The 26,576-nt window shown below is 39.6% G+C and overlaps 1 protein-coding gene, 1 non-coding gene and 1 pseudogene across 19 annotated transcripts in view; 1 reads left to right on the top strand and 2 right to left on the bottom strand.

Annotated features, from left to right (window-relative positions):
- STIM1 (stromal interaction molecule 1) overlaps positions 1-26,576 on the bottom strand; it is a 253,800-nt gene that overhangs the window by 174,355 nt on the left and 52,869 nt on the right. For 3 of the 18 annotated variants that reach the window (XM_078340345.1, XM_078340346.1, XM_078340350.1), the window contains exon 2: positions 11,636-11,734. The exons of 14 other annotated variants lie outside the window; for them this stretch is intronic. The gene's annotated coding sequence lies outside the window, so the exon portion shown is untranslated. Of the gene's footprint in view, positions 1-11,635; positions 11,735-17,686; positions 17,889-26,576 lie in introns of all 18 variants that reach the window. One more of the 18 variants, XM_078340348.1, reaches the window with a different exon arrangement.
- Positions 5,809-5,946, bottom strand: LOC118146008 (small nucleolar RNA SNORA7). Its single transcript, XR_004731478.2, has one exon. It is a non-coding gene; the product is annotated as a small nucleolar RNA SNORA7 (small nucleolar RNA).
- LOC144578118 (DNA-directed RNA polymerase III subunit RPC7 pseudogene) lies at positions 17,685-18,665 on the top strand (annotated as a pseudogene).

Below are 26,576 nucleotides of genomic sequence, written 5' to 3'. Positions count from 1 at the left end.
AGAAAGACAGGGATCCCAGGCCTACTACCCTCTGCACTAGCTTCAGCCACTCCACTCAGAAAAGAGGCAATAATAAACCGGCAACAAGCCATCCCAATCTCTCAAAATCCTGGCACCTCCAGCCTCAGAATGCCATTATCTCATAACATACAACAGGGGCTCAGTAAATTCAAGCAAATTACTTCATGGGACCAGAATGTGGGGTGGTGGGGTGCTAACTGCCAGTTCCCACACAGTTCCTTAACATGCAGATCTAGAGCAGAAATCCGCCTGCTTTAACATAAAAAAAGAAAGGAAAAGAAGAAAAAAGGAACTGCATTTCCTACCTTTCCCAATCTCAGCACACCATCATAGGAAAAACAAAGCAGGACGTCTGTAGAAAATTTAACAAGAATCATTGGCCAGATGCAGTGGCTCTCATCTGTAATCCTAGCACTTTGTGAGGCCCAGGTGGGTGGACTGCCTGAGGTCAGGAGTTTGAGACAAGCCTGGCCAACATGGTGAAACTCCATCTCCACTAAAAATACAAAAAATTACCTGAGTGTGGTGGCGCACACCTGTAGTCCCAACTACTCGGGAGGCTGAGGCAGGAGAATCACGTCAACCTGGGCAGCAGAGGTTGCAGTGAGCCAAGATCGTGCCACTGCACTTCAGCCTGGGTGACAGAGCAAGACTGCATCTCAAAAAAATATATTGCACTGTTATAAAGGATTATGTCTGTATTAGCATATCTAAATAAAAAAAAAACATGTCCTTCCTTAGGGAGATCAGTCAACCAGGAAAGCTGAGAAAAAGGAGAATAACAGTTATGTATTGGTAGTACCCATCATTCATTTATTCCACAAACATTTACTAAGCATTTACTATATGCCAGGCAAAAATCTAGGCCCTGGGAATAAGGTGATCCTAACACCCACAAGAGGAGAAGAAGCCAACAAAGTCCAAATATTTCAGTTGCTTTCCCATGACCTTTCTATCTGTATTGCAAGACAAATGCATCAGGCGATTGTAGCTGCTATATTATCAGGTTCTTAGTTGCAAGAACAACTTAGATTGCAAATTTAGCAAACCAACTGATTCTAGCTAGTTTGAGGAGAAAAAGAATTTATCAAAAGAGTAACTCAGACTTAAAGAGAAGTGAAAAACCAGGGACCAATGCCAAGAACAATGCCTAAAACCAGGTAGCAGACTAGTCTGATCAGGACACCTGTTTCCACCGCCAACCTCCACTATCTCTAGACACTATAATATAACTGGCACTTCTGCCCCAGGAACTCAATTTGCTACCTGCACCACCATCACTGTACCCCGCTTCTCTGAATCACAAACTCTTCAGAGACAAAGTCCACGGTGAGTAGAGAAGACCAAAAGAGGCTAGGACAAACTTTGAAAATGCTTACAAGTAAATAGCTGGCATTTTAGGTAAAGAAATTCCTTAAAAACAAGAAAGGGTAATAAATATTTACTTTAGCCACTTTGGCATTATGCACAAAACACTGGATTCAGCTAATGAATGTCCCTAATTTAGACCCTATGTTCACCATAACCTTCATGATTAGGATGTTTGTGTTCCACAGTGTCATCCAAAGGTTGTAAATGTACTGGTCATTAACAACACAGGGAATCCACTATATGTGACAGTTCCATTTCCTGAGGTAGACTTAAAAACTGGCATTATAGTTTTACCACATCAGCCTCATGAAGTTGGTTAATATGAGTCTGCTCAAAGATAAATGTTCTCAGTGAACTGACCAAATCTGAACTGCCAGAAAGTTAACTAAAAATAAACATTCATTGAGCTCTTCACATGTGCTAGATAGTATACTAAGCACTTAATATGGATTAACTAATTTTTCATAACAACCTTAAAAGTTAGATGCCATTCTCCCTATTTAACATAAGGGGAAACTGAGGCACAAAGTGGTTAAATGAACTTGCCTAGGAATACACAGCTTATAACAGGAGGAACCCAGAATTTGAACCCAGACAGTATGATTCCATACTTAAGCATCTGTCAACTCCCTAAAGTAAATCTCTACCTATTGAGGCCTTTTAGGTGGTAGTCTTCCTCACTGGGGTGGTTCTGGTAGGTTACAGATCGGCAGGAAGACACAGTCCTCTATCCTCCATCCTAAGGTTAAATTCTTGATTTAATTAGCTGCAGATACAAAATTTTATTGGAAGAAAGATGACTGTCCACACAGGACAAAAACAGGTAAAGCATCTGAGTAAGGCTTTGTTTGGCCCACAGATTCTCTAATTGCAGCTGCTGACAGTAATATCCACACAAAGTATTTGCTGGACTTGAAGCTCAACTCTTATGCTACTATAACATTTTATTTATAATCAGGGATTATGCCTACATTCAGAATTCAGAAAGAATTTATACAAACAGTATGTATTAAGACAGTGGTCTCCAAAGCAGAATACATAAGACTTTCCAATGAAGCACAGAAAGAAAACTAAAACTCTTATTTCATAATTGTTTCTAATCTTAAAATGTAAGAATTATGCTTTACCAATGTTAACTGTACAGACTAACAATGGTGCCCTCTCTGGGTCTGTATGTCATGTATTTCTGTAACACTTACCACATATGAGTTATCCTGAGAATATAAATGGAGCTCCACAGTGTGCAAGGAAGAACATCAGTGTCTGCAGTCACTCATTTGTTTTCAAGGTACTTATAAATTATGGCTTATATTTTTTTCTCAACTAAATCAAATTTTACCACATAAATTATCTTAAAGGATGTTTGAAAATAGGTAAATGAATATAAAAACCCCCATAGGTTGAATATCAAAATTACAAACAAAAGTAAATACTAAGTGACAAAGCTGACCCTTCTATACCTAATACAAGCTCTCTGTAAGCTGTATCACAGGGTGAAAACAATTTAACTGGTTCAAACAATAAGTTGGCAAAAAAAATTCAAAACTACCAAAAGATGCTTAGAATACTGAATGGATTTAAATTTATTATTAACAATGAACTGAAGCCTTTGATATATTAAATGGGCCTTGATATATTAATCAGATGGGCCTTGATATATTAAATCAGATGTCAGCAAACATTTTCTATAAAGGGCCAGATAGTTAATATTTTACAGCCTGTATTATAACTAATTAACCCTGCCACTGTAGTACAAAAGTAGTCACAGACAATATAGAATCAAATGAATGTGGTTGTGCTCCAATAAAACTTTATTTATAGAAGCAGGCATAATTTGTTGACCATTACATTAAATAATGATAAAGTAAAACTATCATGATAAAAAACACATCTAAAAATTATACCTGAAGATAAATTTTTATAATTTTTCTGTAATGTTTAAAGTCTGAAGATATTCTATCAGGTGCTAAGAATTCTCTTTATACGTGTCCTTAATCATGAAAAACAAAAGGCACATATTATTGATGAAACATTTATTCTTTCTTGCTACAGTAATAAAGTGGATTAAATAGTACAAAGAAAGCAATATTTTTTAAACTGCATTCCTTTGTCAGCAAATACTGTTATAAAATATATATTAAAATATATACTAAATATTAAGATTTGAAAGACAAATATTATTATAAATTATAGAACATGAGAAATTTTCTAGAAAGTAAGATACAAGTTTTCTTTCATGTGCCGGTTAAGAGTATTTGCTACATTCTATTAAATACTGAAATAAAAAAGGACCTGCCTTTTAAGGGGCACTAAAGGAAAAATGTACAAGAGAAGAAATATTCTCTAGAGCATAAGATTTCCTTAGTTGAAATAAGATTTATTTTTTTAAATAATAGAAAATAAAGTTTTGTTTTAAAAATACTTAAGTGTAACTGCTGATAAATTAGCTGCTACAACTGGAATTTTAAAACGGATTATGAGTAAGATTAAAGAAAAAGCACTACACATGAAATTTTTTCCTGAATTATTCATAAGCAAGCTAATAGAGCAAAGAAATGCTGAGTACTACAGGTTTTATTGAAATTGTTTATTTCATAAAAATGAGACCTTTAAAATATAGTAATACTATTTACTATTACATCAAAAATACATCAAATATTTAGAGGGGAAGAAAACTAATAAAAGATACATAAGACCACTATAAGAAAACCTACAGACTTACAGAAAAAAAAATTTTAAAGATCTAAATAGGCCAGGCATGGTGTCTCAAGCCTATAATCCCAGTACTTTGGGAGACTGAGACAGGAAGATCACTTGAGCCCAGAAGTTCAAGACCAGCCTGAGAAACATAGTGAGACCCTGTATCTAATTTTTTAAAAAAAGACTATAGCTGGGCGTGGTGGCATGCACCTATAGTCCCAGCTACTTGGGAGGCTGAAGAAGGAAAACTGCTTGAACCTGGGAAGCAGAGGTTGCAGTGAGCCGAGATTGTGCCACTGCACTCCAGCCTGGCGCCTGCAACAGAGCAAGACTCTGTCTCGGAAAAAAAAAAAAAAAAAAAAAAACTAAATAAATGGAAGGACATATTATCTTCATGAACTGAATGACTATATATGGTTTGTTAGTTCTCCCAAATTAATCTATAGATTCAATGCAAACCAATCAAAATCCCAACAAGGGTTTTCTTAGCAGAAGTTGACAAACCAACTCTAAAATTCATATGGAAATACAAAGGACCACTAAGCGAGGAGTCTCACACCTGTAATCCCAGCACTTTGGGAGGCCAAGGTAGACGGATCACCCGAGGTTGGACGTTCGAAACTAGCCCTACCAACAGAGAGAAACCCCATCTCTACATGCCTGTAATCCCAGCTATTCAGGGGGCTGAGGCAGGAGAATCACTTGAACCCAGGAGGCAGAGGTTGCAGTGAGCTGAGACCGCGCCATTACACTGAAGCCTGGGCAATAAGAGTGAAACTCTGTCTCAAAAAACAAACAAACAAACAAACAAAACAAAGGACCAAGGACAGCCAAGGAAGTCCTGAAGAACAACAAGCTGATCGACTTACACTTCCAAATTATCGAGAATAATTACAATAAAAATTAGCACAGTGTGGTACTAGTGCAGGATACAAAAATGACCAATAGAATAGAGACTGTGGAAACAGACCCACAAATAATGGTTATCTGCCTTATGAGGAAGGTAACACTATATAGTACAGTAAAAATGTCTTTCTCTTTTTTTTTTTTTTGAGATAGGGTCTCACTCTGTCACCTGGGCTAGAGTGCAGTGGTGCGATCTCAGCTCCCTGTAACCTCTGCCTCCCGGCTTCAAGCAATTCTCTGCCTCAGCCTCCCAAGTAGCTGGGATTACAGGCATACACCACAACGCATGGCTGATTTTTGTATTTTTTTTCTTTTTTTATTTTTCTGTGAAATTGCTGAGCTATATATTTTTTATTTTATCTTTTTTTTCTTTTTTTGATTTCTGTATTTTTAGTAGAAATGGAGTTTCATCATGCTAGCCAGGCTGGTCTCAAACTCCTAGCCTCAAGTGATCCACCAGCTTCAATTTCCCAAAGTTCTAGGATTACAGGCACGAACCACTGTGCCTGGCCCAAGAATGAGCTTTTTTGGTAAATGGTGTTAGATCAACTGATCATCCACAGAAGAAAAAAAATGTACCTAGAATCATTACTTCACACCATACACAAAAATATCGATTTCAGATGGATTGCAGATCTAATGGGAAAGGTGAAACAATTAAGCTTTTAGATAAAAAATTATGGGAAAATTGTTATGAACTTGGAATAGGCAGAGTTGTTTTTTTTTTAATTACCTTTTTCTTTAGAAAAGAAGCAGATCCAGTTAAAAAAGAAGAATCCTTAAAGGAGGTTTTCCTGCCCAAGGACTGAACACTGTCACAGAGTGTCTTCCAATCACCCGTTACTGAGCAAGCTGGGAATGGAAAGAGTGCCTTGCCAGGCTTGCTTTCCCTCACTTTGTGAAGCTGGCAGAATACTAAGCACTCTCCAGACATGATCCCAGGAGGTCAGATTTCTTGAACAGAACACAAAAAGGGCCAAGGACACATAAAGGAAAAGGTTGATAAACTGAGAAAAGATATTCATAATGCACATATAAGACAAAGGACTTATATCCAGCACACATAAAGAACTCCCACAAATTAATAAGAAAAAGATAAACAACCTAATGGAAAATTGGGCAAGAAAACTTGAACAAATACTATCACAAAATAATAAATCCAGATATTAAATAAATACATATAGATATATATATGTAGATATTCATACATATATCAAAAGATGCGCTATACATTAGTCACTGGAGAAAAACAAATTAAACCACAATGTGATAACACTGTGCACTCACCAGAATGGCTAAAATGAAAAAGATAGGGAAATACTAGATGTTGAAAAGGAGGTCAGACAAGTAGAAGTCTCATATTCTGCTTGTAGGAATGTGTATTAGCATCTATCACTGCATAAAAAATTACCCCCAAAATTTAGTTGCTTAAAACAATAAACATTTTAAAAGGGCTATAGCCATCTGATGGCTTGACCAGGGCTGAAGGATTTGCTTTCATGGTGGCTCACTCACATTCCCACCAAGTCCATGCTGACTGTTGTCAGGAAATACCAGTTCTCCACATGGCCTTTTCCATAGGCTTCTTGAGTGTCCTCCCAATATATTAATGGGCTTCCCAAGAGTGAATGATCCAAGAGACAGAGAGAAAGCAGGAAGGAAACTGTAGTACCTTTTATGACCTAATTTCTGAAGTTGTACACTATCATTTTCACTTTATTCTATTTGTTAGAATGAAATTATTAGGTCTAGTTCAAAGGGAGGGGAATTAGACTCCACCTCTTGATGGAAGGAGCATCAAAGAATTTGTGGACATATTTTAAACCAAATATATCCAGTTTGGCAAAGAATGTGACAGTATCCACTGTGGAACACACACATCTTACCAAGGCCTCCAGTGTGTTAATGCAGTCTGATTAGCATGATGTTGTCAATGTAATATATCATAGTGATATTCTACGGCCAGATGGTCAAGTTATCTTCTGACTATATTATGACAAACAGAGTAGAATTGTTTACATATCCCTGGGAAAAACCATAAAGGAATACTGATATGTTTCCCATGAATACAAATGGTTGTTAATCCTTTTTTCTGATTGAAACAGAAAATAATTAATTTGCCATATCAACAGCCAAATATCATAGTATAACCTGCTCTAGTAAAGTTATCAAATCTATTATCGCAGCCACATTTGGGGATACTAAGTTAAACTTACTGAAGTCCAGTCATTCTCTGTATCAATCCAGTTTTACAGGGGGAGACTAATGAATTAAATATAGATAGGAAATGAGACCCAACATCCTGCATCTTAAGATACTTAAGGGTAGGCCAGGAGCAGTAGCTCATGCCTGTAATCCCAGAACTTTGGGAGGACAAGGCAGCATATCATCTGAGGTCAGGAGTTCAAGACCAGCCTAGTTAACATGGTGAAACCCCATCTCTACTAAAAAGACAAAAATTAGGTGGGCATGATGGCAGGCACCTGTAATCTAAGCTACTTGAGAGGCTGAGGCAGGATAATCACCTGAATCCAGGAGGCGGAGGTTGAAGTCAGCCAAGACTGCACCATTGCACTCCAGCCTGGGCAACAGAGTGAGGCTCCAACTCAAAAAAAAAAAAAGATACTTAAGAGTAGCACTAATTTCCACCATCTGTCCCAGAAGGTGTTATTAGGTTTGATTCACTATCTTGGCCAGGAGAGCAGGAGGTAGTTTCACTTAGCCTTCCCCACTATGACACCTCTTATTCAACAGGTCAAGTATCCCATATGGGTGCTACTCTAACTGCCAAGTTTGTCAATCCCAATTATACACTTGGGGATAGAGAAAATGACCACTTGGTAAGTCTGTGGGATAATTCTACTTCTAAAAAGTATCACAGAAAAGTAACAAGATAAATATATACATTAACATCATACTAAGTGAAAGAAACCAGACATGATTCCATTTATATGAAATGTTCAGAATAGGCAAATTTATAGAGAGAGAAAGTAGACTAATGGCTGCCAGAGGATAGAGAAGAGGGAGTATGACTGCTTAATGAGTCATTAAGTGTTTCTTTTTGGGGTGATAAAAATATTCTGAAATTAAATAGTAATGATTGTTACACAGAATTGTTGAAAACCACTAAACTGGGTGGGGCACAATGACTCATGCCTATAATCACAGGACTTTGGGAGGCTGAGGCAGGAAGATTGTTTGAAGGCAGGAGTTTGAGACCAGCCTGGGTAATATGGCAAGACCTCATCTCTCCCCCCTCAAAAAAAAGTACACTTTAAAATGATAAGTGTTATGTGAATTTTGAGATGGAGTCTTGCTATTTCGCCAGGCTGGAGTGCAGTGGTGAGATCTTGCTTGGCTCACTGCAACCTCCATCTCCCAGATTCAAGCAATTCCCCTGCCTCAGCTTCCTGAATAGCTGGGACTATAGCTGCGCACCACGTGTAGTGAATTTTTTATATTTTAGTAGAGACGGGGTTTCACTGTGGCCTGGATAGTCTCGATCTCCTGACATCATGATCCGCCCACCTCAGACTCCCGAAGTGCTGGGATTACAGGTGTGAGCCACTTCGCCCGGCTATGTGAATTTTTTTTTTAAGAGACGGGTCTTATTCTGTTGCTCAGGCTGGAGTACACTGGCACAATCATAGCTTAGTGCAGCCTCAAACTCCTGGGTTCAAGAAATCCTCTCACCTTAGCCTCCTGAGTAGAACAGGATAAAGAGGCATGCCATCATGACTGACAAATTTTTTAATTTGTTGTACAGACTGAATCTTGCTATGTTGTCCAGGCTGGTCTTGAACTCTTGGACTCAAGGGATCCTCTCACCTCAGCCTTCCAAGTAGCAAGGATTATAGGCCTGTGCCACCACCAAATTGTTACGTGATTTTTACTTCAATTTTTTTAAAAATCAAATGGTTGTTGGCTCCCTGGTAAACTGGATAGCATGTGAGGGCAGCTTTCATCCTCACTCAATTTACAGTACAGAATCCATCCAGCTCACAGCTTTATACACCATACCATATAGAGTCCTTGCCAAATGCTAAGGATACAAACAAGTTTCATCACTTATATTAACCAACACATAAAGCAACTTATTCCTGTTCTCTATGAGTCCCTAGTTAAATTTGAAAGACTCATGGCTTCTTAAAAAAAAAACAAAACATAGTTTAGTGTTGGGGGTAAGAAAAATTCTTGGCATCTTCAATCCCAGACAATGACTGGCTCTGCTACTTACCTCCCTTTCCCTGGTTAGAAGGAAAAAACAATCTCTATTATAAAATGTCAAAAAGATGGGAAGAAAGGAATCAAGCACCATTTCACCTCAAGCCAATATTTAATGGATAAACTGTCTAGCAGTTTTCAAATTATGCTCTGTAGACTCCTCCTCTGCCCCCAGCCCTGTCCAGGTCTCCTGGTAATATCTGCTTCAAGTAGAACTCTACTTTTGTTGAGTGTTAAATGTTGAAAACAAACTTCTTTTATTTTTAACAAAATGGCTCAATTATATAGTGAACATCTATGAATTTTGTTGACTTAAAACTATTTCCCAACCTCCCAAACCTTTCTTTCTGTAAATGGACCTTGATCTTCTTCCCTTAGGGAACCACCTCTTTCCTACTCTAAATCCACGTGGTTCCAGAGAAACTGACCCTGACCCCTGGGTTCCATGAGTAGAATAAAACTCTGTTGACCAATTAAAGGCCAGTATTCTCCTGGCCACAGTGATTACTTTAGGATGGGCATATGACACAAGCCAAAAGCATACCCAGGACCACCAGCACCATCAGGAAAGAGGTATTATGCTGTATCTTTCTTTTTTGAGACGGTGTCTGGCTCTGTCTCCCAGGCTGAAGTACAGTGGTCTGATCTTTGCTCACTGCAGCCTTGACCTCCCAGGTTCAAGCAATCCTCCCACCTCAGCCTCCTGGGTAGCTGTGACTACAGGTGCACACCACCAGGCCCAGCTAATTTTTATAATTTTTGTAGAGATGGGATTTCCTCATGTTTCCCAAGCTGCCCTCAAACTCCTGGGCTCAAGTGATCCGCCTGCCTTGGCCTCCAAAAATGATTATAGGCTTGAACCACCACTCCCGCCCGGCATGTTGTATCTTTCAATAAGCTGGTAGGATGCATATTCAAATCTGATATCTTTCTTTGCCGCTACATGGAAGAAAGCCTGCCTAAAAATGATAACCAATACAAAGAAAGCAGAGCCAAAGCGGGAGAGAGTGAGTCCTAATTACATCATTTAACTCCCTGTATGTAGCTGTGTCTAAAAACAGAACTACTTCTAGGCTTTTTAGTTACTTCAGTCAATAAAGTGCCTCTCTTGATTTAGTCAGTCTGAATTGTATTTCTGTTACCTGCAAAAGAGTTACAACAAATGCAAAATTATTTGAATAAAAAATTGAAAATCAACCATGTAGTCAATAAGCCTCAACCCTTTTCTGAGAATCACAGTCATGAGAAGAATCTTTTTAAAAACTCCCGAAAACTTAGTCTTGTCCTTAATTCTCCATTATATTCCCAAATCTGCATAGCATTTTATAGTTTCCAAATCACTTTTCCACTGATAACTTCAGCTCATCTTCAAAAACAAAACAAGGCTGGGTATGGCAGCTCACACCTGTAGTCCCAACACTTTAGGAGGCCAAAGCAGGTGATCGTTTGAGTCCAGGAGTTTGACACCAACCTGGACAACATGGCAAAATCCTGTATCTACAAAAACGCAAAAATTAGCCAGGTGTAGTGGCATGCACCTGCAGTCCCAGCTACTGGAGAGCCGAGGAGGGAAGATCATTTGAGCCCAGGAGGCAAAGGTTTCAGTGAGCCAAGATAGTGTCACTGCATTCCAGCCTGGGTGACAGAGCCAGACCCCTGTCTCAAAAAAAAAAAAAAGAAAAGAAAAGAAAAGAAAAGAAACCCTGTGAAGTCAGCATTCATATTTTATAATTGAAGACATTCGGGCTCTGAGAGAGGTGACGAGTCTTAAGCCATCCAACTTGAAATCAAGGGCTCTATCTCCAATTTCCTTATCTCCTCACTAATCATTACTGTTTTGCCGTTCTCAGCAAGCCATACACAGGATTGAGAACCTGACTGGGCTCAGTACAGACTTGCTACCTGACTACATTGTTCCCCTCACCCCTGGCAGCTTTGCCTTGTTTCAATTAGGCCTCACCCTGCTCCCTTTCCTCACAGGCTGAGATACAGACAAGCCAATAGCACAGCATCTCACTACACGTACATAAGGGTGTGTCATTCAACTGACTGGCAGCCCTGAAAGTCAGTGGCCTTACTCTCAAAGTTGCCCCTAAACCCATCAAATGCACATCAGTGGATCAGATCCAAGGAGGAGGAAATGTCTTCTAAACTACCCCATCAAAAGAAGCTTCAACCAACAGACACTAAAATATTGTCAAACCACCTTTCCATACCTATTAGGATGTGAAGACTTAAAAATCATTACTGGGTGGGCACAGTGGTTCATGCCTGTAATCCCAGCACTTTGGGAGGCCAAGGTGGGCAGATCACTCGAGGTCAGGAGTTCAAGAACTGCCTGGCCAACATGGTTTAGTGAAACCCTGTCTCTACTAAAAATACAAAAAAATTAGCTGTGGGGGGTGGCACATACCTGTAGTCCCAGCTACTCAGGAGGCTGAGGCAGGAGAATCACTTGAACCTGGGAGGCAGAGGTTAGCAGTGAGCCAAGATCGTACCACTGCATTCCAGCCTGGGCAACAGAGCAAGACTCTATGTTAATTTTTAAAAAATAAAATCAATACTGACTGGATTGGCATACATTTAAGGGTTTAAAGTTCAAGAGATTTACACTACAAACAAAAATTAACTCAAAGTGGATCAATGACTTAAATATAAGCACTAAACCATAAAAGTCTTAGAGGTAAAACATAGGAACAAACCCATAAAACAGAGTAAATCTTCATAACCTTGGCTTTGGCAACAGATTTTTTAAATCTTTATTTATTTTAGTTTATTTTGAGATGTATCACTCCGTTGCCCAGACTGGAGTGCAGTGGCACAATCTCAGCTCACCGCAACCTCTGCTTCCTGGGTTCAAGCAACTCTCCTGCCTTAGCCTCCCAAGTAGCTGGGACTACAGGTATGTGCCACCCTGCCCAGCTAATTTTTTTGTATTTTTAGTAGAAACAGGGTTTCACACCAGGTGCGGTGGCACATGCCTGTAGTCCCAGCTACTCGGGAGGCAGAGGTGGGAGGATTGCTTGAACCCAGGAATTCTGAGCTGTAGTGTGCTATGCCGATCGGGTGTCTGCACTAAGTTCGGCATCATGATGACCTCCCGGGAACAGGAGACCACCTGGTTGCCTAAGGAGAAGTGAACCAGCCCAGGTCGGAATCGGATCAGGTCAAAACTCTTGTGCTGATCAGTAATGGGATTGCACCTGTGAATAGCCACTGCACTCCAGCCTGGGCAACAGAGTGAGACTCCGTCTCTTAAAAAAAAAAGAAAAAGAAAAAAGAAACAGGGTTCACCATGTTGGCCACGCTGGTCTCGAACTCCTGACCTCAGGTTATCACCCGCCTCGGCCTCCCAAAGTGCTGGGATTACATGTGTGAGCTACCATGCCCAGCCAGATTGTTTTTAGATACAACACAAAAGCACAAACAACAAATACAAAAGATGAATATATTAAAATCTATAAAAATTTAAAACTAGATCAGGCACAGTGGTTCACACCTATTAATCCCAACACTTTGCAAGGCTGAGGCAGGTGGATTGCTTGAGCCCAGAAGCTCGAGACCAGCCTGGCAACATAGCAAAATCTCGTCTCTAAAAAATAAAAATAAATTGAAAGCTACTATGTATCAAAGGACATCATCAAGAAAGTGAAAATCAACCTACAGAATGGGAGAGAATATTTGCAAATCATACATCTGTTTATGGGTCTAGTATCCAGAATATATAAGGAATTTTAATAACAAAAACAAAAAAAAATAATTTTAAATGGACAAAGAACTTGAATACACACTCTCCAAAGAAGACATACAAATGACCAACAAGTGCATGAAAAGATGATCAACATCATTAGTCATTAGGGAAACACAACTCAAACCACAATGAGATACCACGTCACACCCACTAGGATGGCTGTAATTAAAAACAAAACCAAAAAGAAAAAGAAAAAGAAGTACTGGCAAAGATGTGGAGAAATTGGAACCCCTTATACACTATTGATGAGAATGTAAAATGGTATAGCCACTGTGGAAAACAGTTTGGTGGTTCCTCAAAAACTTAAACATAACAGCCGGGCATGGGGGCTCATGCCTGTAATCCAAGCACTTTGGAGGCCAAGGCGGGCAGATCACCTGAGGTCGGGAATTCAAGACCAGCCTGACTAACATGGTGAAACCCCGTTTTAAAAAAAAAAAAAAGGCCGGGCACAGTAGCTCACACCTGTAATCCTAGCAATTTGGAAGGCCAAGGTGGGTGGATCACGAGGTCAAGCGATCAAGAGCATCCTGGCCAACACAGTGAAACCCCGTCTCTATTAAAAATACAAAAAAATCAGCCGGGTATGGTGGCATGCACCTGTGGTCCCAGCTACTTGGGAGGCTAAGGTGGAAGAATCATTTGAACCCAGGATGCGGAGGTTGCAGTAAGCCAACATTGTGCCACTGCACTCCAGACTGGTTACAGAGCAAGGCTCCGTCTCAAAAAAAAAAACTTAAACATAAAGCTACAATACAACTCTACAATTCCACGCCTATGATACACCCCAAAAAACTGAAAGCAGGTACTCAAACAAGTACATGTAACTAACATGTCCACAGCATAGCAGCACTATTCACAATAGCCAAAACGTGGAACCAGTCTAAATATCCATCAATAGAATAATAAACAAATTGTGGTATGTATATACACACATAATTCAGCCAGTAAAAACAATAAATAAAAATGAAGTTTTCTGACGCATGTTGCAACGTAGATGGACCTTGAAAACATGCTAAGTGAAATAAGCCAGACAGAAAAAGACAAACATCATATGATTCCACTTAAATGAAATATCTAGAATAGGCAAATTCATGAAGACAAAAAGATTGGAAGTTAACAAAGGCTAGCAGGAGGGAGGAATGAGGAGTTATTGCTTAATAAGTAGAGTTTCTGTTTGGGATGATGAAAAACTTTTAAAAATAGATAGTGGTGAAAGTTCCACAATACTGCGAGTATAAGTACTGCAATTAAATTGTATACTTATAAATGATTAAAATGGCGAGAACGATCCAAGATGGCCGATCGCTAACATCCCGGGATTGCAGCTCTCAGGGAAGGCGCGGAGAACTAGAGGACGCCACACTTTCAGACAAAGTCTGGTCGCTCACGGAGCAGAAGATCCCCCAGTGGTGGAAACACACGAGTCGCCAGCGCGACTCTCGTGGTAGGCGCAGCGGTTCCGCTGGCACCTCAACGCGGCAGCGCTCAGCGCAGAGTAAACGGGACAGGTTCCCCTTCTGACCGAGGTTTGGAGCCCCGGGAAGGCAGAGTCGCCTACTACGGAAACAAGAAGGAAGCCCGACAGGAGAATCCTAGGCAGAAAAGCACCATCAGTTTTAACGCTGCTGCTCTGGCCCTGGGAACTAACAACCTGGACATCCACTCAAGAGACCTAATCTGAAAGTTGGTAATTTCAAAGACGACAGGAGGATAAATTTACAATAACGGGAAGAAACCAGGGTAAAAAAGCTGAGAATACTCAAAGTCAGAACACCTCTCCCTCTAAAGATGATCACAGTTCCACATCAACAATGGAACAAGGCTTGATGGAGAACGAGCGCCTCCTGATGACAGAATCACTCTTCAAGGAATGGATAATAACAAACTTCGGTGAGTTAAAAGAACATGTTGTAGCCCAACGGAAAGAAACTAGGAACTTTGAAAAAAGGTTTGATGAAATCGCATTGAGAATAGACAACTTAGAGAGGAGTATGAGTGAATTAATGGAACTGAAGAATACTATACAGGAACTCCGAGAAGTATGCACAGGTTTAAACACTCGAATTGTTCAAGCAGAAGAAGGGATATCAGAGGTCAAAGTCCAACTTAATAAAATAAAACGTGAAGAAAAGATTAGAGAAAAAAGGATAAAAAGAAATGAGCAAAGTCTCCAAGAAATGTGGGACTATGTGAAAAGACCAAATTTACGTTTGATAGGTGTACCTGAATGCGACGGAGAGAATGAATCCAAGCTGGAAAATACCCTTCAGGATATTATTCAGGAAAATTTTCCTAAACTAGCAAAGCAGGTCAACATTCAACCCCAGGTAATACAGAGAACACCACAAAGATATTCCTCAAGAAGAGCAACCCCAAGGCACATAATCATTAGATTCACCAGGGTTGAAACGAAGGAGAGGATACTAAGGGCAGCCAGAGAGAAAGGTCAGATTACCCACAAAGGCAAGCCTATCAGACTTACAGCAGATCTCTCCGCAGAAACTCTACAGGCCAGAAGAGAGTGGGGGCCAATATTCAACATCCTCAAAGAACAGAACCTTCAGCCCAGAATTTCATATCCAGCCAAACTAAGCTTCACAACTGAAGGAAAAATAAAATCTTTTATGAACAAGCAAGAACTCAGAGATTTTATTACCACCAGGCCTACTTTACAAGAGTTTCTGAAAGAAGCATTACACACAGAAAGAAACAACCAGTATTAGCCTTTCTAAAAATACACCAAAAAGTAAAGAGCACCAACATAAAGAAGAATTTACACCAACAAATGGATAAAACAGCCAGTCAACATCAAATGGCAGTAACCCTAAATTTAAATTGACTGAATTCCCAGTCAAAAGACACAGCCAAAACCCAACGGCATGTTACATCCAGACCTGTTTCACATGCAAGGATACACAAAGACTCAAAACAAAGGGATGGAGAAAGATTTACCAACCAAATGGAGAGCAAAAATAAATAATAAATAAATAAAAAGCAGGAGTTGCAATTCTCGTATCGGATAAAATAGATTTTAAAGCAACAAAGATATAGTGGTAAAAGGATCAATGCAACAAGAGCTAACGATCCTAACACCCAGATAGGAGACATAGATTCAATGAGACAGAAAATTAATCAGGATATCAAGGACTCGAACTCAGATCCGGAACAAGTAAACTTAATAAATATTTATAGAGCTCTCCACTTCAAATACTCAAAATATACATTCTCGTCAATACCACATCACACCTACCCATTAGTTTAAATGAAACATTGATTGGCCATTATTAATACCCAATTTTTTTCAAAATAAAGCAATGTTTCCATTTACTCTCCCTCTTTCTCTTCCTCTTTCTTCCTCTCCTTTACTTATTTTTTTTTTTCTTTCCTTCTCTCAAAAAAAAAGAAATCAACTTTTAAACCTCTAGATCCAGGTCGGCAATGTCTCTTTCATTGCTTGATTTTCTTTATTCCCTTCCCTTCCTCCCTCCCTCCCTCCCCGCTTCCTCCCTTCCTTCCTTCCTTCATCCCTTCCTTCCTCCCTACCGTCCTTATTCCCTTCCTTTCTGCCTTCCTCCCCCCCCAAAAAAAAAATAAAATAAAATAAAAAATAAATGATTAAAATGGGAAAATTTGGTTATACATATTTTACCACCAAAAAAAAGATAATAAAAAAAGGAGCAAAGTACCGACACATTACAATATAGATTAAGCTCCAAAATGTTATTCTAAGAAGTCAGATACAAAAAGTCACATATAGTATTATCATTTATATGAAATATCCAAAATAGGTAAATCCTATTGGTGGCTGCCAGTGGGGGTGGAAAATGGGGAGAAACTGCTTAAAAGGTAAGGAGTTTTCCTCTGGAATGATGGAAATGTTTTGGAACTAGATAAAAGTGGTGGCTGTACAACATTGTGAATGTACTAAATACTACTGAACTGTTTAATTTAAAATGCTTAATTTTATATGAATTTCACCTCAATAAAATTTGTTTAAGTATATGAGAGAGTTCAGGGTATCATCCAGGCATCAGGAATTAGGGCTTAGAAGGAAGGCAAGGCAAGAAATAGTCAGGAACCCAGTACATACTGTGACTAAGAGATACCCAGGAATAGCAGCAAAAAGCAATTAAAACTGGGCACAGTGGCTGACTCCTGTAACCCCAGCACTTTGGAAGGGTGAAGCAGGAAGGCCACTTGAGTCCAAGAGTTCAAGACTGGCCTGGGCAACATCATGAGACCTCATCTCTATAAAAAAAAAAAATTAGCCAGGCATGGTAGTGCAAGCATCTGTGGTCCCAGTTACTCAGGAGGCTGAGTTAGGAGGCTCACTTGAGTCTGAGGGATCAAGGCTGCAGTGAGTAGTGATGATGCCACTGGATTGCAGCCAGGGCAACAGTGAGACCCTGTTTAAGGAAAAAAAAAAAAAAGCAACTTGATACTGCAGCAACCCATACTGCAGCAACTTGATGCCTCACTGTACTGGTCAGGATATAAAGCCGATGTAACTAAGAGACCCTCAAATACAGTGGATTAAACAAAAACTTTATTTCTCTCTTATAATAGTTTAGCAGTAAGCAGTCTCAAATGAGAGTGGAACTTTGCCATTCTCATTGAAAATGAAGCTTCCGTCTCTGGGATCAAAGTAGGTGCTGCAGGAGGGGGTGGGGCCTGTCTAAGGAGTAGGCGGGGCTAGTTGGTAGAGCTCACCCGGCAGTTCTGGGACCGCATGGAGGGCGGTGAGCGCTTCTCCCAAGGTAGAACCAGCGGCACTGGAGCGCCGGCGTCCTCTGCCAGCACCCCTTCCTCGCCGGCCGGCACTTCGACTGCAGACTTTTGCCCACGCTTCAAGACTTAGGGCGCAGTGCCTTTCAGAATTTGCCCACTCGTCTGGTATAACTAGTTCTGATGGCTGGGAATAAAGGAAGAGGACGTGCTGCTTATACCTTTAATATTGACGCTGCTGGATTTAGCAAAGGTGAAGTTACCTGATGTAGTTAGTGTTGAAACCGCCCCCACTATTTCCTGATACAGATTATAAAGCAGTGCCACTGAAAGCAGGAGAAGGTAAAGAATATATGCTGGCTTTGAAACAGGAGTTGAGAGAAAAAAATGCCTTATTTTATTGAAACACCTGAAGAAAGACAAGATATTGAAAGGTATAGTAAAAGATATATGAAGGTGTACAAGGAAGAATGGATACCAGATTGGAGAAGACTTCCAAGAGAGATGATGCCAAGAAATAAACATAAAAAAGACCACAAACTCAAAAAGGCAAAAGACGCAGGCAAAGGCACTTCACTAATACTGCCAATGTTTTGAAAAAAATTGAGGAATCGGAAAAGAGAGGTGATGGTGAAAAATCAGATGAGGAAAATGAAGAGAAAGAAGGAAGCAAAGAGAAAAGTAAAGAAGGTGAGGATGACAACGATGATGCTGCTGCAGAACAGGAGGAATATGATGAAGACCAAGAAGAGGAAAATGACTACATTAATTCATACTTTGAAGATGGAGATGACTTTGGCGCAGACAGTGATGACAACATGGATGAAGCAACCTATTCGGCATGAAAATTTTCAAAAAATATTTTTATGATACAGCTTCTCTGAATATTTGGACAGAATTGTTTTGTATTTTATTTCTGATAAGGTATAAGTATTTATGTTTTTGTTTTTTTTGGACAAATATTTGTTACCAAAATATTCAAAACCACTTTGAGTTTACATACTAGGTACCTTACAAATTAGTCCCTGACACTCGGACATTCCTTCTAAACACCTCTGCCATCTCTCTTATGTACTCTCATGGATTTTTTCATATTTTAATATGAATGTGCCTAAAGAACTTATGCTCGCTTAATCTATGTGTACATATTTGAAGAAATCATTCTTGTTTAACTGCTGATCTTTTATAAAACTATTGCTAGTCATAATGAATTTCTATAACCTGAAAGTTGATATAACAGCACATTGAGCACTTTAAAAACTAAGAAACTTGAAAATAATTTTAGTTTTTACTTTTACATAGTGTGTTCTAGACTACTGCATTTTGACTACATAAACCTACCCGAGCTCTTACAAGTGCAGAATTGTGAGATAGAGGTTTTGTGATGGAAAACATACACACAGGGAAAAATACCAAACTGAGCAATATCAAGTTCACAGCTCACATCTTAGCCAGTACAAAGAAACTTTCACATGGGGTGAATATTATAAAGACTTGAATTTGGGACTCACTTGATACTGTATGATATATAAATTAATCATCCCACTGTAATAACTTGGACATCTTCAAATAGTTGGGCTTATGAAAAACTTGACTAAGACATTTTATTTTATCCTTTATGTAAGTGTGAAAAAAGTTCTGGTCATATAAATATCACTGTAGAATGCATGTATGTGAACTCTATGAAGTATGGTGGCCTTTTGTGTTTCAGAGTACTCAAGTTGTGCATTTGATTTATATAAATGCAAAATGAACTCAGGTCATTTTGAAATTAAGATTTTTTTGTTTAACTTTAAAGCTAGCTCCCCCAACTTTACATATTTTTGGGGGGAAAATGCCTAAAAACCTTAGCCTACAGACTCTCACAAATGCCAAAGATTTTCAAGGAAATTCATATTATATATTTGAAAAATGATTTATCAACATTATCTACCAAAAGAAATTATTTTTCCCCTTTGGGAAGATATCATTAACCTGAAATGTGAGAATCTGATCCCTAAATTCTATTTCTACCTGTACTATTAAACTCAATCTTGAAACTGAGTGTGGTTGTTTATGTGCCTTAGTTTCTCCACTCGTACACAATTTCCTATAAAAGTTGTTTAAACACCAACCAAAATTTACTATATGTATTTATTCTCTTTAAAGATGACTTCTTAATTTACATTTGGTTCTCACCCTCTAAAAATTTATAGTTTAGGAAGTAACTGAAAACAGAATTTTGAGAAACATGTTTTCCTCACAAAATATAATCTGATTTTCCTATCTTGTATTCATGCAGAAAATTGGGAAAAATAGTGTATTGTCTTGTGACATTTTGCAACATGAGTTTCTCGGAAAAAAGATCACTTTCAATGGCAATATTTTCTTAAATAATTCAAGATGGGTGTGAGTACCTATCTTATTAGTTTAGTGCTGTATTAACCATTTGTGAATTATTTCTTGTTTAAAGGAAGTTGTAAAACAAATTTAAGATTATAAATGGAATACATGAATAAAATAAGCCTTAGAATAGAAACCACACATAAAGTTGTCATTTGGGGTTGATAATTAACATAGGTGTTTTATTCTCTCACCACCTTAGTACCAGAACTAAATACCATTTAGTTCTCAGAAATCTTATCAATATTGTTCTGTTTACCTACTTATGATAAATCTGCAGATAACCACTTGAACCAGGCAAATACACTGAAGGTAATTTCTTTTTTAGCTTTGAATTTGTCATGACCATTTTAGTCTTGCAGATAGCAGGGCAGCCCCTTGGGTCACCAGCCATCCCCTTTAAAAAGCCTTCTTTTTACAACGTTAAAGTTAATTGTAAGAACAAGCAGGATTTGCAGGTTGCTTTACCAGCATGAATCTCATTTTCCTGGCCGAAAATCTGAGACTGTGAAATTATTCCATAGGAAAGTTAATTTTATTTTGCAGAGATAGCCTCTTAGATAAAAGTTGTTGAAGTGTCTTTAAAATTGCTATCATGAGCAAAATTGTTTGGTTGCTATAATGCTTATTTTTCTGTATTTGTTTACACATTAAATTCTTACAAAATTGTGTTCCTTTGTTTTACAGTAAGATGTTTTATTTTGAACTTATTTAAATGTATATTTGGTAGAGAAAATTAATTTGTTAATACAGATCTTACCTAGTAACTATCTATTGAGCAGGGATGTCTATTACAAATATTCTTGAATAAACTATCACCACAAACAACAACAACAAAAAGGTGCTGCAGATCTCCATATTCTAGCTAGCACAAAGGGAAAAGGGAAAGAGAAACACCACATACTGTTTTTAAGTATATGATATACAAGTGGCACATATAACATTTCCACTTGGATCACCCTGGATAGAACTGACACATGTGGCCACACTTAGTTGCAAAGGAAGCTGAGCAGCCATGCATCCTGCTAAAACCCAGGTGTTCTATCATTAAAGAAATAATGAGAGAGCCCACACTGGCAATCTCTTTCATATCACCTGAGGTTGTTTTTTTTTTATATTTTTGTCTTATTAAACAAACAATTTGACTGGGTGCAGTGGTGGCTCATGCCTGTAATCCCAACACTTTGGGAGGCTGAGATGGGTGGATTACTTGAGGTCAGGAGTTCAAGACCAGCCTGGCCAACATGGTGAAACCCCATCTCTACTACAAATGCAAAAAATTAGTCGGACATCATGGCGGGTACCTATAATCCCAGATACTCGGGAGGCTGAGATAGGAGAATCGCTTGAACCTGGGAGGTGGAGGTTGCAATGGGCCGAAATTGCACCACTGCACTACAGCCTGGGCAACAATAGTGAAACTCTGTCTCAAAAAAAAAAATTTATTCCCAACTTCAGCTATACTGAACTTTGAAGTTATTGTTAAGTGAAACCTGAAGTTTACAGTTATTGTTAAGTGAAAGCTGCTGGCGAGCTTGGAAAAAAAGAGGGGAAGAGGGGAAGAGGAAAGGGAGGGGGAGGAGGAAGGGAAGGAGAACGGGAGGGAAGGGACAGTTATGGATAGATGCCCCCGGTGAGCCTCACTACATTGAACAATACAACAAAGCCTACTTATTTAACTTTCATGACTCAGTATTTATGGTGGAAATAAAAGTTGCTCTAAAAAAAAAAAAAATCAGTAAATGCTATCTCTGTGCAATACAAGGCCAAGTGGTACAGAAAAAAAAAGCAGTGTTTCTGTTTTTAAAAAACTTCCAATCTTGTGTGGCAACCACATACAAAGCAACCACAATGCAGCAAGATAACTGAGACATATAATGAAGAGTCTACTAGATAGAAAAGGGTGAGTAGGCCGGGGGTGGTGGCTCACACCCAACACTGTGGGAGGCCAAGACAGGAGGATCACTTGAGCCCAGGAGTTTGAGACCAGCTTCAGCAACACAAGGAGACCCCATCTCTACAAAAAACTTTTAAAGTTAGCCGGGCATGGCAGTACATGCCTGTAGTCCCAGCTACTCAAGAGGGTTAGGTGGGAAGATCACTTGAGCTCAGTAGGCTGAGTTCTGCAGCTGGGGCAACAGAGCGAGACCCTGTCCAAAGAAACAAAAACAATTTTTTTTTGAGACAGAGTCTTGCTCTGTCACCAGGCGCAACGCTAGAGTGCAGTGGCGCGAGCTTGGTCACTACAACCTCCGTCTCCTGGGTTCAAGCAATGCTCCTGCCTCAGCCTCCCAAGTAGCTGGGACTACAGGCACATGCCACCATGCCCAGCTGATTTTTGTATTTTTTAGTAGAGATAGGGTTTCACCATGTTGGCCAAAATGGTCTCGATCTCTTAACCTCATGATCTGCCTGCCTTGGCCTCCCAAAGTGTTGGGATTACAGGTGTGAGCCACTGCTACTGGCCACAAAAACAATTTTAAAAAGAAGGTAAGGAGACATTCCAAGGAAAATGAAAAACATGAATAAAAGCATAGAAAAATGTTTGCTTGAAAAGACAATATGCAGAACCCAGATCATAGAATGCCAGGAACACCAGACTGAGAAGCTTGGATTTTAGAATCTCTGAGAAATAGGAAAGAATAGAGACTTCTGAGTAGGGGTGGGCCACAATTATATTGACTTATTAGAAAGATTCTGGCAGCCAACTGGAAGAATGGACAAGGAGAGATGCCTTGGAGTCTCATCCTTGCTGTTACACCTAGTCCTATCCTTATCTCCCCAATGCTACCACTGAAGCCAAGACCTTACAGAGAAGGAAGGCAAACCCTGGCCAAATCCCACAAACTCAGGCAGGACGAGATCTGTAGATTTGTTAGTTTGATTTTAGTTTTAATCTTTTATTGAGGTGAAATTCATATGAGATTAACCATTTTTAAGTAAACAATTCAGTGGCATTTAGTACATTCAAGTGTCGTGCATCCACAGAGGTTTTTAGTTCTATTTTTTTTTTTAAGAGATAGGGCGTCATATGTTGCCTAGCCTGGCCTTGAACTCCTGGGCTCAAGCAATCCTCCCACCTCAGCCTCCTGAGTAGCTGGGACTGCATGTGCCACCATGCCCAGCTGGACCTTAGTTTTTAATGAGGTCCAGGAAAGCCTCTGCTGACTTCACTCAGGTCAGGCTTCATCAGTCCTCTGGCATTTCTGCTCAGATGGATATGCCAGATACTTTTGGCTTTCAACAAACATCTGCCTAGAGTCCCTAGACTGCCATACTCTTTTCTAACCTTTCCTGACCTCAGCTCCCCTAGGAACACAGGTCATTATGACCAGGAGGAAATCTGACCATGTCTATCCCTTATTTTAAATTTTTCAGTGGTTCTGCATTGCTCATAGAAAAAAGTCTCAAATCCTTAAAAAGATAGACAAGGCTTTCTATAATCTGGCATCTGTTTGTTTCCCTAGCCTCTTCTCCTAAACATGTTGCCCTAAAATTCTTTCCTCTCATTATGCTTCCCTTCCTACTCATGGTTGCTCAAACATACTTTCTTTCTCTTTCACCATAGGAATGATTTTGTCACCTCATACACATTTCCCACAGATGTATCTCACCCTAGGGAAAGTTCTCATATTTTCCTTATTTCCTGGGAACACCTCTGATCCCAGTGTCATTTCACTCTGGGTACCACTCTAATCCATGCCTCACTATTCACTCTACTCTACATATGTTATTGACCATATAATAGCACAAGATCACTTTTTTTCCACTTCCTACTATTCTACTTCTGTCTTATTACTGAGAATAGCCTTACCAAATACATCTGCTTCTGCTCTCTCTGCCTGGGTCTCTCATAAGCCCAGGAATTCACCAGGCCCCTCACCCCAAAGTTACTGGTACTTGGGACTTAGGAGGGAGATATATTACACCCATACCTCCAGTCAGCTGGGAATTTGGATCCAGATCTCATTCTCACTCACCTTCTTTCTGACAGAATTCTTGAAATGACAAAGTTCTATTGGAATGGCACTTGATCCCACCCTCAGTTTACCCTGGAGACATCACTGACCCCAGTTTCATCTTACTTTGAGATCAGCTCTGGCCTTACCCTCCCCAATCATCATACCAAAGAGAAAGCCATACCTCAGTATACCCTGAGAATGATTTATACTCTGACCTTGGCTGGCACTGAACTCAAGAAAGAAAAGTGGCATGAAGCAACTGGCCCAAAGTAATACTAATACTATCCCCAACTAGAGAAGTTTTTCTCCCCAACGACCCCAGTTGGTAGGGGAGGAAAACTTCCCAATCATCATAACCCCCCCTCACGTTCTGTGTATGCAAGCCAAATGTGTGTCAAGTGGTACTCAGGAAGAACTCACACAAAGGCCTTTTTCCAGGTGTATTTTAGGCTTCCAGGTATAGCACAGTCACAAATATCAGTTTGCTCCCAAGTGAGTGAATGAGCAATGGCTAGTTCAGGAAATTCAGACTTCAGCTTTCTTCTGGTTTCTAGGCTTGTAGTTTACACACTCTATTGTTGCAAAGCAACAATAATTAGAAGCCATCCTTCTATAATATTTTATTTGAGCTTGACAATATATTAAGCAGAATAGAACTAGGCTTTAAACTTTCTAGCCATGCAATCTTGGCCAATAACTTTACCCATTCATAAAAATGAGAATGATAGTAGGATCCTGCAAGATTGTTGTGAAGAAAAGTAAACAAATATATATAAAGCATCAAGAAATATACCTGGCCCAAAAAGGTTTTCCAATCATTTATTTATTCAGTCAACAAATATTTACTAAGTATATGCTATGTGCCAGTCAGTATTCTAGCACTAAGGATTTAGCCATCAACAAAAATCCCTGCTCTTATGGAGCTACCAGGGAGTAGGGGGCAAAGTAAAAGCCTAACCAATAAATACGCCAGATGGTGATAAATGTTGTCATGAAAAACCGAGAAAGAGGTTGCAGTATGCTGTGGAGGAGGGATTGCTATTTTTAAATAGAATGATTGGAGAAAGCCTCACTGAGTTGACATTTGACCAAAAGATCTGAAGGAAATAAGGCATGAGCCACGCAGAAAGTTACAGAAAGAAGAAAGAACCAATGCAAAGGCCCTGAAGCAAGAGTATGTCTGTCTCTAATGCTCAAATAGTAAGAAAACCAATGGGGCAGGATGAGCAAGTGGAGAGGAAATGAGGCTAAGACAGGTAACTGGAAGCCAAGTCACATGTAACTTTGTGGGCCATTCTAAGGGCTTTGGCTTTTCCCCTGAGAGATCTGTAAAGCCACTGAACAATTTTGAACAGAAGAGTTATATGATTTGGATTTACGTTTTGAAAGGATCACTCTGAGCCAGGCACGGTGGCTCATGCCGGTAATCCCAGCACTTTGGGAGGCTGAGGCAGGTGGATCACGAGGTCAGGAGTTCGAGACCAGTCTGGCCAACATGGTGAAACCCCGTCTCTACTAAAAACACAAAAATTAGCTGGGAATAGTGGCACTTGCCTGTAATCCCAGCTACTTGGGAGGCTAAGGCAGAAGAATTGATTGAACTGGAACCTGGGAGACAGAAGTTGCAGTGAGCCAAGATCACACCACTGCACTCTAGCCTGGGCTACAGAGTGAGATGGAAGGAAGGGAGGGAGGGAGGGAGGGAGGGAGGGAGGGAGGGAGGGAGGGAAGGAAGGAGGGAAGGAGGGAGGGAGGGAGGAGGGAAGGAAGGAGGGAAGGAGGGAGGGAGGGAGGAGGGAAGGAAGGAAGGGAGGGAGGAAGGAAAGGAGGGAAGGAGAGAAGGAAGGGAGGGAGAGAAGGAAGGGAGGGGCAAGAGACAATGGTAACTCAGATCAGGGTGGTAGGAGCAGAGGTAATGAAAAGTATCTGGATTTTGGATATATTTTAAAGGTAGAACCAACAGGATATGCTGACAGATTCCATGTAAGCAAAACTTGTTAAGTTTAAAATGCCTATTAGATATCTAATTAAAAGGTTAAGTTAGATATACAAGTCTAAAATTCAGGGAGAAATCTAAGCTGGAAACACAAATTTGAGTTGTCAATAAACAGATGATAGTTAAAATTACGTAAGTGGACTTGTAATGCCACGAGATATTCAATAAAAGTTACCAGTGAATAGTAACTGCCATTATAATCCCTTTTTATTCTTTTCCCCCCAGCTTCCCAAGCTTATAAACCCCTTTTTATTCTTAAGGTATTAGAGATACTTGCCAACTTTTAAACTTTAGTGCCCCACTTCTAACCCTGTCCCCATCCCTCAAGAAAAATTTTACTTTCTGCTCTTGCATCCTTCTTTACCGTCTTCCTTCCTTTCAAATTTGCAATTAAAACATCAGATAAGTGAAGGCACACTGATGTCCAGTGGTAAAGGTACCAATTTAACAGTTAGATTTGGGTTTGAATCTTTTCTATCTCGGCCATTTACTAGTTCTGTGACCTTTTAGCCTCAATTTTCTTATCCAAACGATG

Source organism: Callithrix jacchus, chromosome 10 (genome assembly GCF_049354715.1).
Source record: "Callithrix jacchus isolate 240 chromosome 10, calJac240_pri, whole genome shotgun sequence".
Taxonomy (NCBI): domain Eukaryota; kingdom Metazoa; phylum Chordata; class Mammalia; order Primates; family Cebidae; genus Callithrix; species Callithrix jacchus.
Note: the sequence above shows the minus strand (reverse complement) of the source record. Positions and strands in the feature narration are given on the sequence as shown.